Source organism: Dasypus novemcinctus, chromosome 3, assembly GCF_030445035.2.
Source record: "Dasypus novemcinctus isolate mDasNov1 chromosome 3, mDasNov1.1.hap2, whole genome shotgun sequence".
NCBI lineage: Eukaryota > Metazoa > Chordata > Mammalia > Cingulata > Dasypodidae > Dasypus > Dasypus novemcinctus.
In genome coordinates this window covers 130523638-130537612 of record NC_080675.1, presented here as the reverse complement: position 1 = coordinate 130537612, position 13975 = coordinate 130523638, and the positions used below count along the sequence as shown (strand labels likewise).

Genomic DNA, 13975 nt, shown 5'->3' with positions numbered 1-13975 from the left:
TTATGAGTCTATACTTCCTAAATTTGCTTAATGTGCATTTTGGACACTTAAATTAACAAATGTACCCCCAAAAATTACATATTATAGACAACATCCCAGGCACAATTTCAAGTGAACCAGAAGCTTTGAAAACATAGAGATTATGGGTAAATTACCAAAAGTGTTTGGTGTATTTTTGAAGAATTCAAAATTTCAAATTCAAGAAATACTCTACAAGTTTGGGAAACACAGAAAGTTAGCCTGGACCTATTATTTCTTAATGATCAACCCTGTCATTTAAAAAAAGCACACACACACAAAAACCACACACTTTATCATCTGTCCAGTATCACCAATTACTTCTGCACTATTTTTCAAGCATTTTCCTTGCAGTCAACACTACAGAATACCAGACAGAATTCCTTGAGACTCAATCCAAGACTAAGGCTACCCACAAAATCCACTAAAATATAACTACATATGAAACTACAAATCATTTTACGCCAACTTCTATGCAAAAAAAAAAAAATGTTTCCTTTGAATATTAAGAACATTCACTGACCATACAATGGAAACGTATTTTGATGGCTTCTATCCTAATGAAAATCTCATTCTTTTTGTGAATCTGAATTTTCTTATGTCAAATGATTAATAAATAAGAGGCCTAAGTGTAATTAAGCACATTTGTAAAAGAAAATATAGAAAAGATGGGTGACTTCTAGAAACAACATCTCAGGCAAAATTTAAAAGATACATTAATTCTGGCAAACCACGAAGCCCATTTCCATCAATAACTCTAATTACTTAAATAGTATGAAGGAAAAGCAAAGACTGATTAAATAAAATGGTAATTTATTAGGTGATAGAGACATTAACTAAAGAGTACTAGATTCTACTGATACTGGACATGGCAGGGGACTCAAAGGATGCTACAGAATGACAAGGATCTGGTTAGATTATAAGCTCAGAGCTCTTTAGTTTTATTGTTAACATACCCAGACTCTGAATAAAAAGTGGTGGCTGGCACTGACAAAGGCAAGAGTCATCTTTTAGCATAGATGACTCCTTTCTGCTATAGACAATGGCTGTACAAACACAGAAATATGAAAGGAATAATAAACTTTCCAAAGCCTCAAGCCATAAGACTAAGGTAAACAGAAAGAAGAAATTACGCACAGAAATTATAAAAATTGATTAAAATCTGAAAAACAATTTATCAACAAGAAAATACACCACAGTTACAATACAGTGATAGATGAGGGGTAGAATACTTTTCTTAAGGCATGTCTGAATTATCATTTCTCATATATTTAATATTTTCTTCCTTCTCAGTTGAAATACATGCTTGCCAATTCAACACTTTTAGAAAAGCTAGTTCCTCCCCTGACAGAAAAAAACTGGTAGATTTAAGAAAGCTTAGCAATATCTTAATTGTGGAAAAACTCTTGAGTTGGTCTGGCTTTCTATTTCTAGTAAGTTAATCTATTTTATTACTATTGAACAGGATTAAAACGGGTAATCAATAATTCAACAAATACAGAGATTTAAATGATCTTTTCCTTTTAAAATATTTCACATACAGGATTTCTTATGTACTTGCCTATCTGAAAAGAACCAATTAAATAACATTTAATATATATGTCAATTCCATATGCTATTATAAAAGTCTATTTTTCTACTTTACATTTTCCACTGAAAAACAAACATTAAATTTTAGACGATCATATCTAAAAACGGTTATTTGTAAATTTAGTGAAAGCAATTTGCTGGCTTCACATGTAAAATATTTAAAATGCAAATAAAAGCAAATCATAAGTTACAACATACACAAGCAGTTCCTTAAAAGACAATGACCATGATGAAAAGATAAAAGGTGGGAACCAAGTTTCCAAGGTATCAGACTCTTGGAGGTCCAAGCATAATTCTTAGCACAATCCAATGCCTGGCATTACTCCCTTTTTTATGAAGATCTCAGATGTAGTCTATCAACTTCTCCTCCAACAAGATGTGGTTTTTTTTTTAAGATTTTTTTATTTATTTCTCTTCCCTACCCCCCTCCCCCAGCTGTCTGCTCTCTGTGTCCATTTGCTGTGTGTTCTTCTGTGACCACGTCTATCCTTATCAGTGGCACCGGGAATCTGTATTTCTTTTTGTCATCTTGCTTTGTCAGCTCTCCGTGTGTGCGGCACCATTCTTGGGCAGGATGGGCGGCTCTTCGTACGGGGCACACTGCTTGCGTGAGGGACTCCCCTACGTGGGGGACACCCTGTGTGGCACAGCACTCCTTGCGCTCATCAGCACTGCATATGGGCCAGCTCCACATAGGTCAAGGAGCCCCGGGGTTTGAACCGCGGACCTTCCATGTGGTAGGCGGACGCACTATCCATTGGGCCAAGTCCACTTTCCACTATTTGTTTTTGACTAGACGTACTCTCGAGTCAATTATAAAATGATCTCACAGCTTCTATCCTATCCCTTCTTCCCCATGTTTAGCACAGAGGACTATAGACTTCTGTAGGTTTTTAACTCTAACAAAAACTGAAGTTTTGTTTTTGTTCTTTTTAATGGGGGTGGGGGGGTCTTCTATGCCCCAATCACCTATGTCTTCCCACTTGGGCCCTGGAAAAGAGACAATTAATACTACAGAGTGCATCACTCAGGTCTGGTGAATCTCAGACAAGACCTGCTGGGGGTGAAGAAGTGAATCAGGAAAGAAGCTGCCTACTTGAAGACCACCAGTTCCTTCTTCTCCCAATTGCCACTACCAGACCTATCATCAAAGACCCTGCCACCCTGACTAACACAGGTGAAGTGAGAAACAAGACTGGAACTGGAGAAAATATTTCGGGCAGTAGTGAGGCAGGATCTGAAGGAATGAAAGGAAGAAAGGGGGAGATACAAAGAATAGAGTAAGTATAAGAGTAATGAATGAGGATATTCCTGAAGCAAAACTGTAAGAAAAGCACATTGATGAGGCCATCCAGCTTGGGCATCATATCTGAGAAACTGTTCTGTGGAAAAGAGACATATATAAAGTTGGGGTGAAGAATACAAGGAATTACTACATATAACACACACATTTATATAAATATACTGAGTATAATCAAGTTTTTTTTTTAAGTCTAGAAAATAAAATATAGTTTGAAAATATCAAATATCAATACTGTTTTTTAAAAAGGGCAAGACAATATACTTTGCAGGATTTCCATTTGGTATAGGATGATTCAAGAAATGGTATGACCACAGAAATCTGAATGGAGACAACACTGTAAAAGAATCAAATCAATGAATATGTCTATCTTCAACAGGTTCTTTATTTAGTTTTATTTATACAGCTATGCTATTACCTTAGGTAGGCTTGAATGGGACAATCTATTGTAAAATAATACACATCTAAAACGCTATCACCACCATTTATAATTATATTTTTTAGATTTTAGAAACCCATGAAATAAGTCTATCAATGTTTTTCTATAGCTTCACTGTGAAATAGGATTGATCAGAATATAGCAATAAATTATTTACTATGGTACACATTAATAAAAAAGAAAATAGAAAAGCTTGGAAAATATGAAAATTATAATAGAACCTAAGAGAAAATAAGATATGCTGCTTCATGTGAAGTACATAACACTGGACATAGAAATTTTTTTCCCCACTTAATTAAAACGGGGATTTTAAGCTATAAACTGTCAAATAAAATACTCCATAATTTAAAAAAAAAAAAAAAAACTTTGTAAAAAAATGACCCTAATAAGAAAATTAAAATGAATCTCTGTCTCAGGGTATCTTTTAAAAACTCAATCATGGGAATCGGATGTGGCTCAAGTGATAAGTCCTCTGCCTACACATGGGAGAACCCAGGTTCGATCCCTGGGGCCTCCTGGTAAAAAAGAAGAGAAAGCATGCCTGAGTGGCAAGCCGAGTGCCTATGTGGGTGCCCATGCAGCAAACTGAGTGCCCACGTGGTAAACGCGAGTGTCTGCATGGTGAGCCTAGTGCCCACATGAATACCCATGTGGTGAACCAGTGCTCGCACAGCAAGCTAAGTGCCTGTGTGAGTGCCCACGTGGAGAGCCAGTGTCCATGTGGTGAGCTGAGTGCCTGAGCAAGTGAGTCACACAGCAAGATGATGACGCAAAAAAAGAGAGATGAAGGGGGAGAGTCAAGGTGAAGCGCATGGCCTAACAAAAATCACTTTGTATTTCATTGGTCATTAAGGTAGGCTGCTGCAAAAAGCATTTTAAATTAAAATTGTTGGGAAGCAGAAGTGGCTCAAGCAACTGGGCTCCCATCTACCATACAGGAGGTCCAGGGTTCAATACCAAGGGCTCCTGGCGAAGGCAAGCTGGCCCATGTGGTGGGCTGCCCTGAGCAGGCGTGTTGCCCTAGGCAGGAGTGCTGATGAACATGAAAAGCAGACACGACAAGATGATGCAACAAAAAGAGACACAGAGGACAGACAATAAGAGACATGAGAGAACAGGTAGCTAAAGTGGTACAAGAGAATGATCGCCTCTCTCCCACTCCAGAAAGTCCCAGGATCAGTTCCCAGAGCCACCTAATGAGAATATAAGCAGACACAGAAGAACACACAGCAAATGGACACAGAGAGCAGATAATGGAGGGAAGTGGGGGAGAAATAAATAATCTATCCCTTTTTTTTTTTTTTACATCAAAATTGTTCCAAAAAGACTCATGTACTCTGCATAGTGTTGGGATATTTAGAAATGTGGATAGAAATTTAATGGTTCTCTTGAATTTGATAACACTTCCTGTATATTCCCTTAACCATTCAGTCATTTACTTCAACAATATTTCTAGTAATATCCCATTTATTCTACTCACATACACCCTGCTCTGGTTTAGGTCCTCTGCATTGCTATATTCTTCTATTGTTTTCCCATTCCATCTTACAGTTAACATTGCCAGCATACATATCTTGCCATAAACACAATTTGAAGCACATCCATTCACTCCTTATATGTGATTTTCTTGTGTTTAAAAAATAATCTTTATATTCCTAAGAATGGCATTCACCGGTGTAGCCTTAATCTAGTTTTTCAAATTCCCTACTTACATTACTCCATAAACTCAATGTTCCAATTCCATCAAGACTTTACTCACTCACCAAAGATACCAAGCCTTATCACACATTCATATTCTACTCCAAATGTTTCCTAATCCTACAAAAATCCATCCTCATCTTTTCCTACCTACTGAATTCCTAATTACGAACTGGGCTGAGATCAAATGGCCCTCTTTTGTAAAGTCTTCTCCATTAAGTTTAAATTATTCACACTTCTTCAGCTTTTAATTTGCAGCTATTTTTGTATTGAACATTACTGGTTGTTTTCACATATATCCTACCCAAGAAACTTTATGGCAGGGAACAAAGGTTGTTCACCTCTTATGTTATTCTGGTACCTAGGAGAAATGCAGTATTCTGCACTCAAATTTTATCTAATGAATAAAATGAGTGCAGTCACATGACAGCCTATGTCACAAAATCTAGTAACTAAAGGTGGCTTAAAAAGAAGAAATCCAAAATAGAAGAGCGATACCAAGAAATCTAAAATTTTCAAGAATTAAATAGTAAAATAATACTTTATAAAAGAAATAATAATTTTTCAGCATACTTTTTTTAAATTTCTTAAAATTTATTGAAGTATATCGCTCATACGTAAACATACATAAACAATAACTGTATAGTAATACTTGTGAACTTAACAAAACAAACATACAAAACATCATACAGGACTCTTGTACCTCACCCTACCACCAATACCTTGCATTGTTGTTAACGTTTTAAGGTAATGATCAAAGAGCACTGTCAAAATATTACTACTAACCAAAGTATTTTTCCCCAAACCCACCCTACTATTATCTTTATATCATTTGTATGTGAATATACATAAACGATAAGGGTATAGGAAAAGTTGTGAACTTACAAAGCAAACATGCATAACAACATACAAGGGTCCCATACATCAACCCTCCACCAACACCTTGCATTCTCAAGAGATGTTTGTTACAAATTATAAAAGAATATTGTCAAAATTTTGCCACCAATTACAGTCCTTAACATTTGGTGTATTTTTCCCGCAACCCACCCTATTATTTTTTATATATTTTTATGACAGAAGTTGTAAGCTTATAAAACAATCATGCACATGTACAGAATTTCCAAACTTCCCTCGATCAACACACCACAATTCGTAAGCAAATGTAGAATATTTGATACAGTTAATATCATCTGATTATTACCACATCCACAGCGTACATTTGGCACACATTTTCCATACTGCCCAATTATCAGCACAGTACATCTTTGGATAAATGCAAGAATACTTTATTAATACTGCTAACGACAGTGCATAGGTAACTGCAGTTGTATTTTTCCCATGCTTATCAATATTCCCACCACTCTGCAATAGTGATGGACATTTGCTCTAGCTAACAAAGGACAATCTTGCATCTGTACTATCAACCACAATTTCTCACATTCACCTCTTGGTTTACCTTGCTATTCAGTTCCTAGATTATTCTCTAGCATTCTGTCAATTGGCATTTATATATCTAGACTATGATTTTCAGCCACATACCCATTTATAAACTAGCTGTTACTCACTATGCGTTACCATCCACTCTACACATTTCCAGACTTTTACAGTAGAGCTGATTAAAACTTCTATATTTTACTCAGCTCTACTGATTAAACATCTGTAGTGATTCTCAGGCTTCCTCTTATCTCCTTTAAGGAGCCACCTCCTAACCACCAGATCCTGTAGATATTTTTCTACGATTTCTTTTAGGAGCTTTATGGTTCTTGCTTTTATGTTTAGATTTTTTATCCATTTTGAGTTAATTTTTGGAAAAGGTGTGAGATAGGGGTCCTCTTTCCTTCTTCTGGGTATGGATATCCAGTTCTATCAGCACCATTTGTTGAATGGACTGTTCTGCCCAAGTTATCTGGGTTTAGCAGTCTAGTCAAAAATCATTTGACCATACATATGAGGGTCTGTTTCTGAAACATCAATTTGGTTCCATTGGTCTATGTGTCTGTCTTTATGCGAGTACCATGCTGGTTTTTTCCACTATAACTAAGTAATATCATTTAAAGCCTGGAGATGAGTGTTTGCTTTTTCTTTTTAAAAGTTTCTGACTATTCAGGACACCTTACCCTTCCAAAAAAATTTGATAATCATATTTTCAATTTTTTAAAAAAATGCTCATGGAGCTTTTATGGGGATTGCATTGAATCTGTGGATCAATTTGAGTAGAACTGACATCTTAATGCTATTTAGTCTTTCAATTGGTAAGCAAGGAATGTTTTTCCAGTTATTTAGGGCTTTTTAAATTTCTTTTAACATTAAGTTGCAGTTTTCTGAATACAAGTGCTTTACATTGTTGGTTACATTTATTCCTGACTTTCTAAGTTTTATTTGTCATATTTTATTTTCACCACTCTTTTGAAACTTTGTTACTTCTATGGATATAATAATTTTCATTTCTAGACTCTCTCCCAGGCCTCTCTCTCCTCTCTTTTCTTTTTAGGCACTACCACACCCTTTAGTATTTCCTGAAAAATTCTGTCTCTTGGTGAGAAATTCTAACAGTTCCTATTTATCTGGGAATATTCTAAATGTGCCCTCATTTTTTAAAGACAGTCTTGTTGGATATAAGAATCTTGGCTGGGAGTTTTTCTCTTGTAGTATTTTAAATATATCATACCATTGTCCTCTTGCCTCCATGGCTTCTGGTGAGAAATTCACACTTAATCGAATTGGGTATCCCTCATATGTTATGCATTGCTTTTCTCTTGCTGTAGTCAGAATTCTCTCTTTGTCTTTGCCATTTGACATTCTGATTAGTATGTCTCTCAGAGGTGGTCTATTCAGATTATTTCAGGTGGGAGGTACACTGTGCTTCTTAGGCATGGATGTCTATGTCCTTTAGTAGGGTTGGGAAATTTTCTACCATTATTTCTTCAAATATTCCTTCTGCCCCTTTTCCCTTCTCTTCTTCTACCCATAAACACATATGTTTAAACCTCTTTTGCTGTCATTTATTTCCTAGAGACCTTGTTCAATGTTTTCCATTCTTTTCTTCATTTGTTCTTCTGTATGTTCACTTTCAAAGGCCATTTCTTCAAGCTCATTAATCCTTTCTTCTGTGTCCTCAAATCTGCTGTTATATGATTCCAAAGTATTTTTAATTTCATTTATTGTACCTTTCATTCACATATGATCTATTTTTCTATGCATGCTTTCTAATTCCTCTTTCTGCTCATCATCTTAATATCCTTAATCTCTTTAGCCATCTCATTGAATTTATTAAGATTTGTTTGAACATATATGATTAGTTGTCTCAAGTCCTTCATGCCATCTGGAGGCTTTTCTTATTCCTTTAACTGGGTCATATCTTCTTGCTTCTTGGTTTATAATTTTTTTGTTGGTGTCGTGGCATTTGGCTTACTAGAGCATTTATTCTGGCTGTAGTTTAGGGCTTCCTGCTTTTCTCCCTTGCTGGTTGTACAGTATGAACCAAGGATATAGTTGGTAATATAAGCTGTAAAGGCTCAAGCTGCTCTCATTGCGCCAATGAAGTTTCTCCCAACTTTCTCCTTTGCCAGGGGTAGAGACAGAGTCACAGCTGTGTGGAATAAACCAAGGTGTGCAGGCCTAGACTGCAGTTGCCCAGAGAGACTGATGAAGCTTCATACCCCTTTCTCCCCTGCCTGGGGTAGGGATGGAGTTGCAGGTATGGGCAGCAACCTATACATTGCAGGTCCAAGATGACTGCAGTTGGCCCGGTAGAATTCTGATTATTCAGTCTGTGCAAGCCAAATGTACCTGCAGTTATCTGGAAAGGCTTATGCCGGGCTTGCCAGCCCCTTCCCAGCCAGAGGGGGGATTGAAGTCTAGGGTAGGGCTGCAGGCTGATCTAGGTGAAAGAAACCAGCTCCTACCATCATTTTGATTTTCGGTCAGCCCAGCTTCCCCTCATGCTGGGGCGGAGTCAAAATGGCAGCCAACAGTCTCTTTCTGACTTGGACAGATTCAAACTTTAGCTGTTCTTAGGGTTATACTTCAGCCAGCTGAATTTCCTAATTAGCAGCTGAAATCGGTGGCCAACCATCTCTTCCTCCCCTATTTTTGGGAAATGGAGCTTCAAATTCCTGCACTAACAAAGCAGGATGATCACCGGCCTCCGTGGCTTGGCCGTTAATTTCCCGGAGAGGCTCACACAGGTCCCCCCAGCCTCCCCCCGCCGGAGATGGGGATGGGACCTAGGCTAGAGCTGCCATCTGACCTGTATGGAAAGAAGCCGGTCCCTACTAGTACTATGATTTTCAGTCCACCCCGCTTCCCCTTGTGCCAGGCACAGAGCTAAGAGAGCAGCAACTGGCCTCTTTCTGGCTTGGACAGGCTCAAACTTGACTGTTCTTGAGATTATACTTTAGCCTGCCAAATTTACTCATCAGTAACTGACGATGGTGCCCAACCGTCTCTTCCTTCCCCGTTTTTGGGAAGCAAAGCTTTCAATTCCAGCCACGGAACAGCTCCCAAGATGGCTTGTGCCTCCAGTGAAGGATGGGCATCAGCCTCTGTGGCATGGAACACCGGCCTACTTACGAATCTTCTCTGTATTTGGGCAGTCTCCTTCTTCCATTCCTCCAAGTATACTGTAGGATGCTCTTCTAGCGCACTGGAGCCACGAAACAGGTGCTTCAGCTAGCTCCAGATAGCTCTGGGTGTTTACTAACTTCACTGTAACAGAAGCTGACTCAAGGAGCTCCTTACTCTGCCACCATCTTGCTCTCAATATACTTAACAAAAATTTTTTAAAGATATTTAGATTACATAAATGTTACCTTAAAAATGTAGAGATTCCCATATGCCCCACTCTCTACCCCTCCCACTTTCCCATATTAACATCTTTCATTAGTGTGGTGCATTTGTTACAACTGATGAACACATATTGGAGCACTGCCATTAAGTGTGGATTATAGTTTACATTGTAGTTTAAACTCTCTTCCATACAATTTTGTTAGTTATTACAAGATATATAATGGCCTGTATCTGTCACTGTAGCATCATTCAGGACAATTCAATTCCAATGAAGAAACTAGGGTAGAAAACATATTTGAAGAAATAATGACCAAAAGTTCTACTGTGGTGAAAGATATAAATTTACCAATTAAAGACACTCTACAATAAATATGAAGAAAACCACACCAAGATCATAGCCACAGAAAAAATTGCTGACGACCAAAACTAAGGAGAAAATCTTGAAAGTGCTCAGAAAAGGAATGACATTACATCCAGAGGAATAACAATTCGAATTACTACAGATTTGTTATCACAAACTACAGATGTCAGAAGACATGGAAAAACATCTTCAAAGTGCTGGAAGGAACAAAATAACTAGAATTCTATACCTGACAAATATATCACCCAAGAATGAAAGTGAAACAAGGCCATTTTCAGATGAAATACTCAGAAATATAAAAAACTATTTCCCTTTTAACTTATTTAAAACACATACAGCTGTTTAAAGGAAGAAATAAAAAATCTCTCACAGAGATTATAATGTATGTAGATAAAATGCACATAATAATATAGCATAAAGGAAGGCATGGGTGGGGGTAAACAAAACAATAAGGTCAAAAGATTTCTGTACAATCTTAACTCTATACAGAGTATAAGTTAATAAGAAGCTACCCACCTCCCCCCCAAAAGCAAGAGGCATAGCTAAAAGGCGAACTGATAAATTAAATGAAGTTCTAAGAAATAGTCAAAGGCAAGGAAAGAAGGAACAGGGGTACAACAAGTATATATATATATAGATACAGAAAACAAAATAATAGAACTAATCCAACACCATACAATAAAACATTCCATTTTTGTCACAAGAGGAAGAGAAACAGAGAAGCAATCAAACAACTCCTTTCTTCAATAAGAACACACCTCATTGCCTTGTGAGCTCGTAAAGTCCATGCTGCTGCTGTTCCTGAATGAGACAATTATATTTGGGTTTGGTAGTGAAGAGTAAAAAAGACAAAAACATTATAACTGTACATTTACATTAAAGTAAAAACATACAGTACTGCACAAACGTGAAAACTGCATACAAGGTTTCTGGTTTGTTTGCTTTTATGGTACCCATCAGAATCATAAGTCAGTACCAATAAAGCAGTTTCTGCATTAACTATCAAGTACATTTTAGTGGATTTTTGCTGATTACCTAACACAATTTGCTATTTAAAAACAGCTGTGTGAGCAATTACTATTCTTAATTCCACAAACAATTTTATTCATTTCCTGTAATGAGGATTGTGTACTCCCTGCCTTCAAGTCTTAGACCATTAATTCCAGTAATAGCAACACACTCTGCCTAGCTCAGAGGAGTGCTGTACAAATTTTTTTCATATTTTCCCTACATTTAAACATCTTTTCTTCATATACCTTCAAATTATCATTCATTTCTTTCTAGACTCCACAAAACAAAAATTTAAATTCACTGCCTTCACTTCTTACCATTTCCTCACTCATTCATTCATCTCTTGCAAATTAGCCTCTTCCCTAACCAAGACCACCCTAGCAAAACTGAATACCAGGCACACAGCAGGTATTCAAATGCTCTTAGTAAACATCTGTTTACAGGATAAAACTGAATTCTTTCAGGTCATCAAAGACCTCCTAACCATAAGATATACTGCCTTCCCTTCTTGGTCTTCATTTCATGTATCTCTATAGCGGAACCCAGCAAACTTTTGTAAATGGTCATGCTGTAAATATTCTAGTTTTGTGGGCCACACACTGTATCACCTATTCAACTCAGCCACTGTAGCACAACAGAAACCACAGAAAATACTTAAACAAGTGTTCCAATAAAACTTTATTTACACAAACAGGTAAATGGCCAGATTGGTCAACGGCATCTGATCCTGTTAAGCACTTCAGATCTTGATATCATTAACTCTTGGGCTTCTATATTTGTATCCTTTCACTTCTCCCCTACACACTTTTATGTGAAAAAACTAAAAGTACCTGTGCTTTATCCTATGTTCTTCAGATTCTATGCTCTAACCCTTTGGTTTGCTTAGTTTTATGATTTTGCCTCTCCCCTCTGAACAATCAATTTTCAAGTGCACATTCCCAACCTTAAACCACTTCTATTCTTTGGGTCCTGAATCTTCAAATGCCTCTGGGATATTTCATTTGGTCTTTTGTCATTACCTAAAACTAAAACTCATCACAGATAAAAATTCAAAATTCTCATATACTCTTCATCTCTTCCTCCTATCCCTTTGATACTGCAGACAATAATATAATATTCCAGGCCAACCAGACTTGTAAACTGACATTGTCTTTGATTCTCTCTTCCCTTTTCCTATACCACCCTTTCATTGCATTTTCCTTATAAATATCTCCTGAGCCTTTATTTCCATTCCCACTCCTAAGTTTTTGGTCTGGGCTTTGATGACGTACTACTTACACTCTTTTCCAAGTCTCTCTCCCTCTTCACGTTCATTTTACATACCTACCAGATTAATTTTCCTAAAACACTATTTCATAATATTTTACCAGTTGATGATATCCTGCCAGTGACATCTTCCTAAAATACTCCATCATAACGTATCAGCCCCAGACGTAAAAAGAACATTTCCAGTGCCCCACTACAACCAGAAGAAATCCCAAATTCTCTAACCTGGAGTGGAATACTTGCTGATCTATCCTACAAATGTTTATTGAATTGTGAAAGGTTTTGTCCTGCTTATTTTTAAAGTCTTTGAAAATTAGCTACGGGATTAAAATATATTTATTAATTGCCTACCTATTAAGAAGGCATACAGGTGGCAGACTTGGCCCAGTGGTTAGGACGTCCGTCTACCTCATGGGAGGTCCACGGTTCAAACCCTGGGCCTCCTTGACCCGTGTGGAGCTGGCCCACACACAGTGCTGATGCATGCAAGGAGTGACCTGCCACGCAGGGGTGTCCCCCACGTAGGGGAGCCCCATGCACAAGGAGTGCGCCCTGTAAGGAGAGCCGCCCAGCACGAAAGAAAGTGCAACCTGCCCAGGAATGGTGCCGCACACACGGAGAACTGACACACAAGATGACGCAACAAAAAGAAACAGATTCCCATGCCGCTGATAACAACAGACGCGGACAAAGACGACACAGCAAATAGACACAGAGGACAGATAACGGGGCGGTCGGTCTTTAAAAAAAAAAAAATGGCATACATTACTGTCATGTTCTAGGCAGAATTCAAGGCACTAGGGTACAGAGATGCACAAGACAAAGATCCCATTCCAGTGTCTTGCCATCAAAATTCTCAACTGTAACCAAAAAAAGCATATTCATATTCATTGTACATGGTATGAGTCACAAACATTTCATTGCTCACAATCCAAACACAGAGAAAGAAATAAAAACCAAGAATTCTTTTGTGATTTTTATGTACTGCATGCAAGTAAGACAACCACTGTCTCTCAACTAAAAGTTGATCTTCAATTTCTGATCCTTGGCTTAGATCCTCATAAGCCAATTTTCAGTCATTCACCTTCATTACAATTTCCTATATTAAGAATCATTAAACCACTCAAATTATTACTTTTGAATAGTTTTAAGTATATGAAATTATTGTCTTGCTCAGTGTTTCTAAAAATAAGATGGTAACTAAGATACTGATAGAAGGTAGCCTAACTTAACAGTTCTGTTTATAGATCCACTTATTATGCTAACCTTGAAATGTAGAATGGCTAGAATGTTGCCATTTTATTTTATAAACATCTATGCTCCACATGTACTCCTGAATATCATTTAAAATTCTAAGTACTACTTAGAATGCCTTTTAAGTATTTAGTACCCTATGGAAAAAGTGATGACAATGGCAAAATACTTTTATTTACAATATTTCCTAACATAGGAACTGATTCACTCTGAGTTTGCTCTGTAGCCTTTGGATGAGTAGGCCACAATC

General features: G+C 37.3%; 1 protein-coding gene across 10 annotated transcripts in view; it reads right to left on the bottom strand.

The window, feature by feature from the left end:
• TCF12 (transcription factor 12) overlaps positions 1-13975 on the bottom strand; it is a 422204-nt gene that overhangs the window by 282458 nt on the left and 125771 nt on the right. For 2 of the 10 annotated variants that reach the window (XM_071214211.1, XM_071214210.1), the window contains one exon: positions 10953-10995. The exons of the other annotated variants lie outside the window; for them this stretch is intronic. The gene's annotated coding sequence lies outside the window, so the exon portion shown is untranslated. The remainder of the gene's footprint in view (positions 1-10952; positions 10996-13975) is intronic. 10 annotated transcript variants of the gene reach the window in all.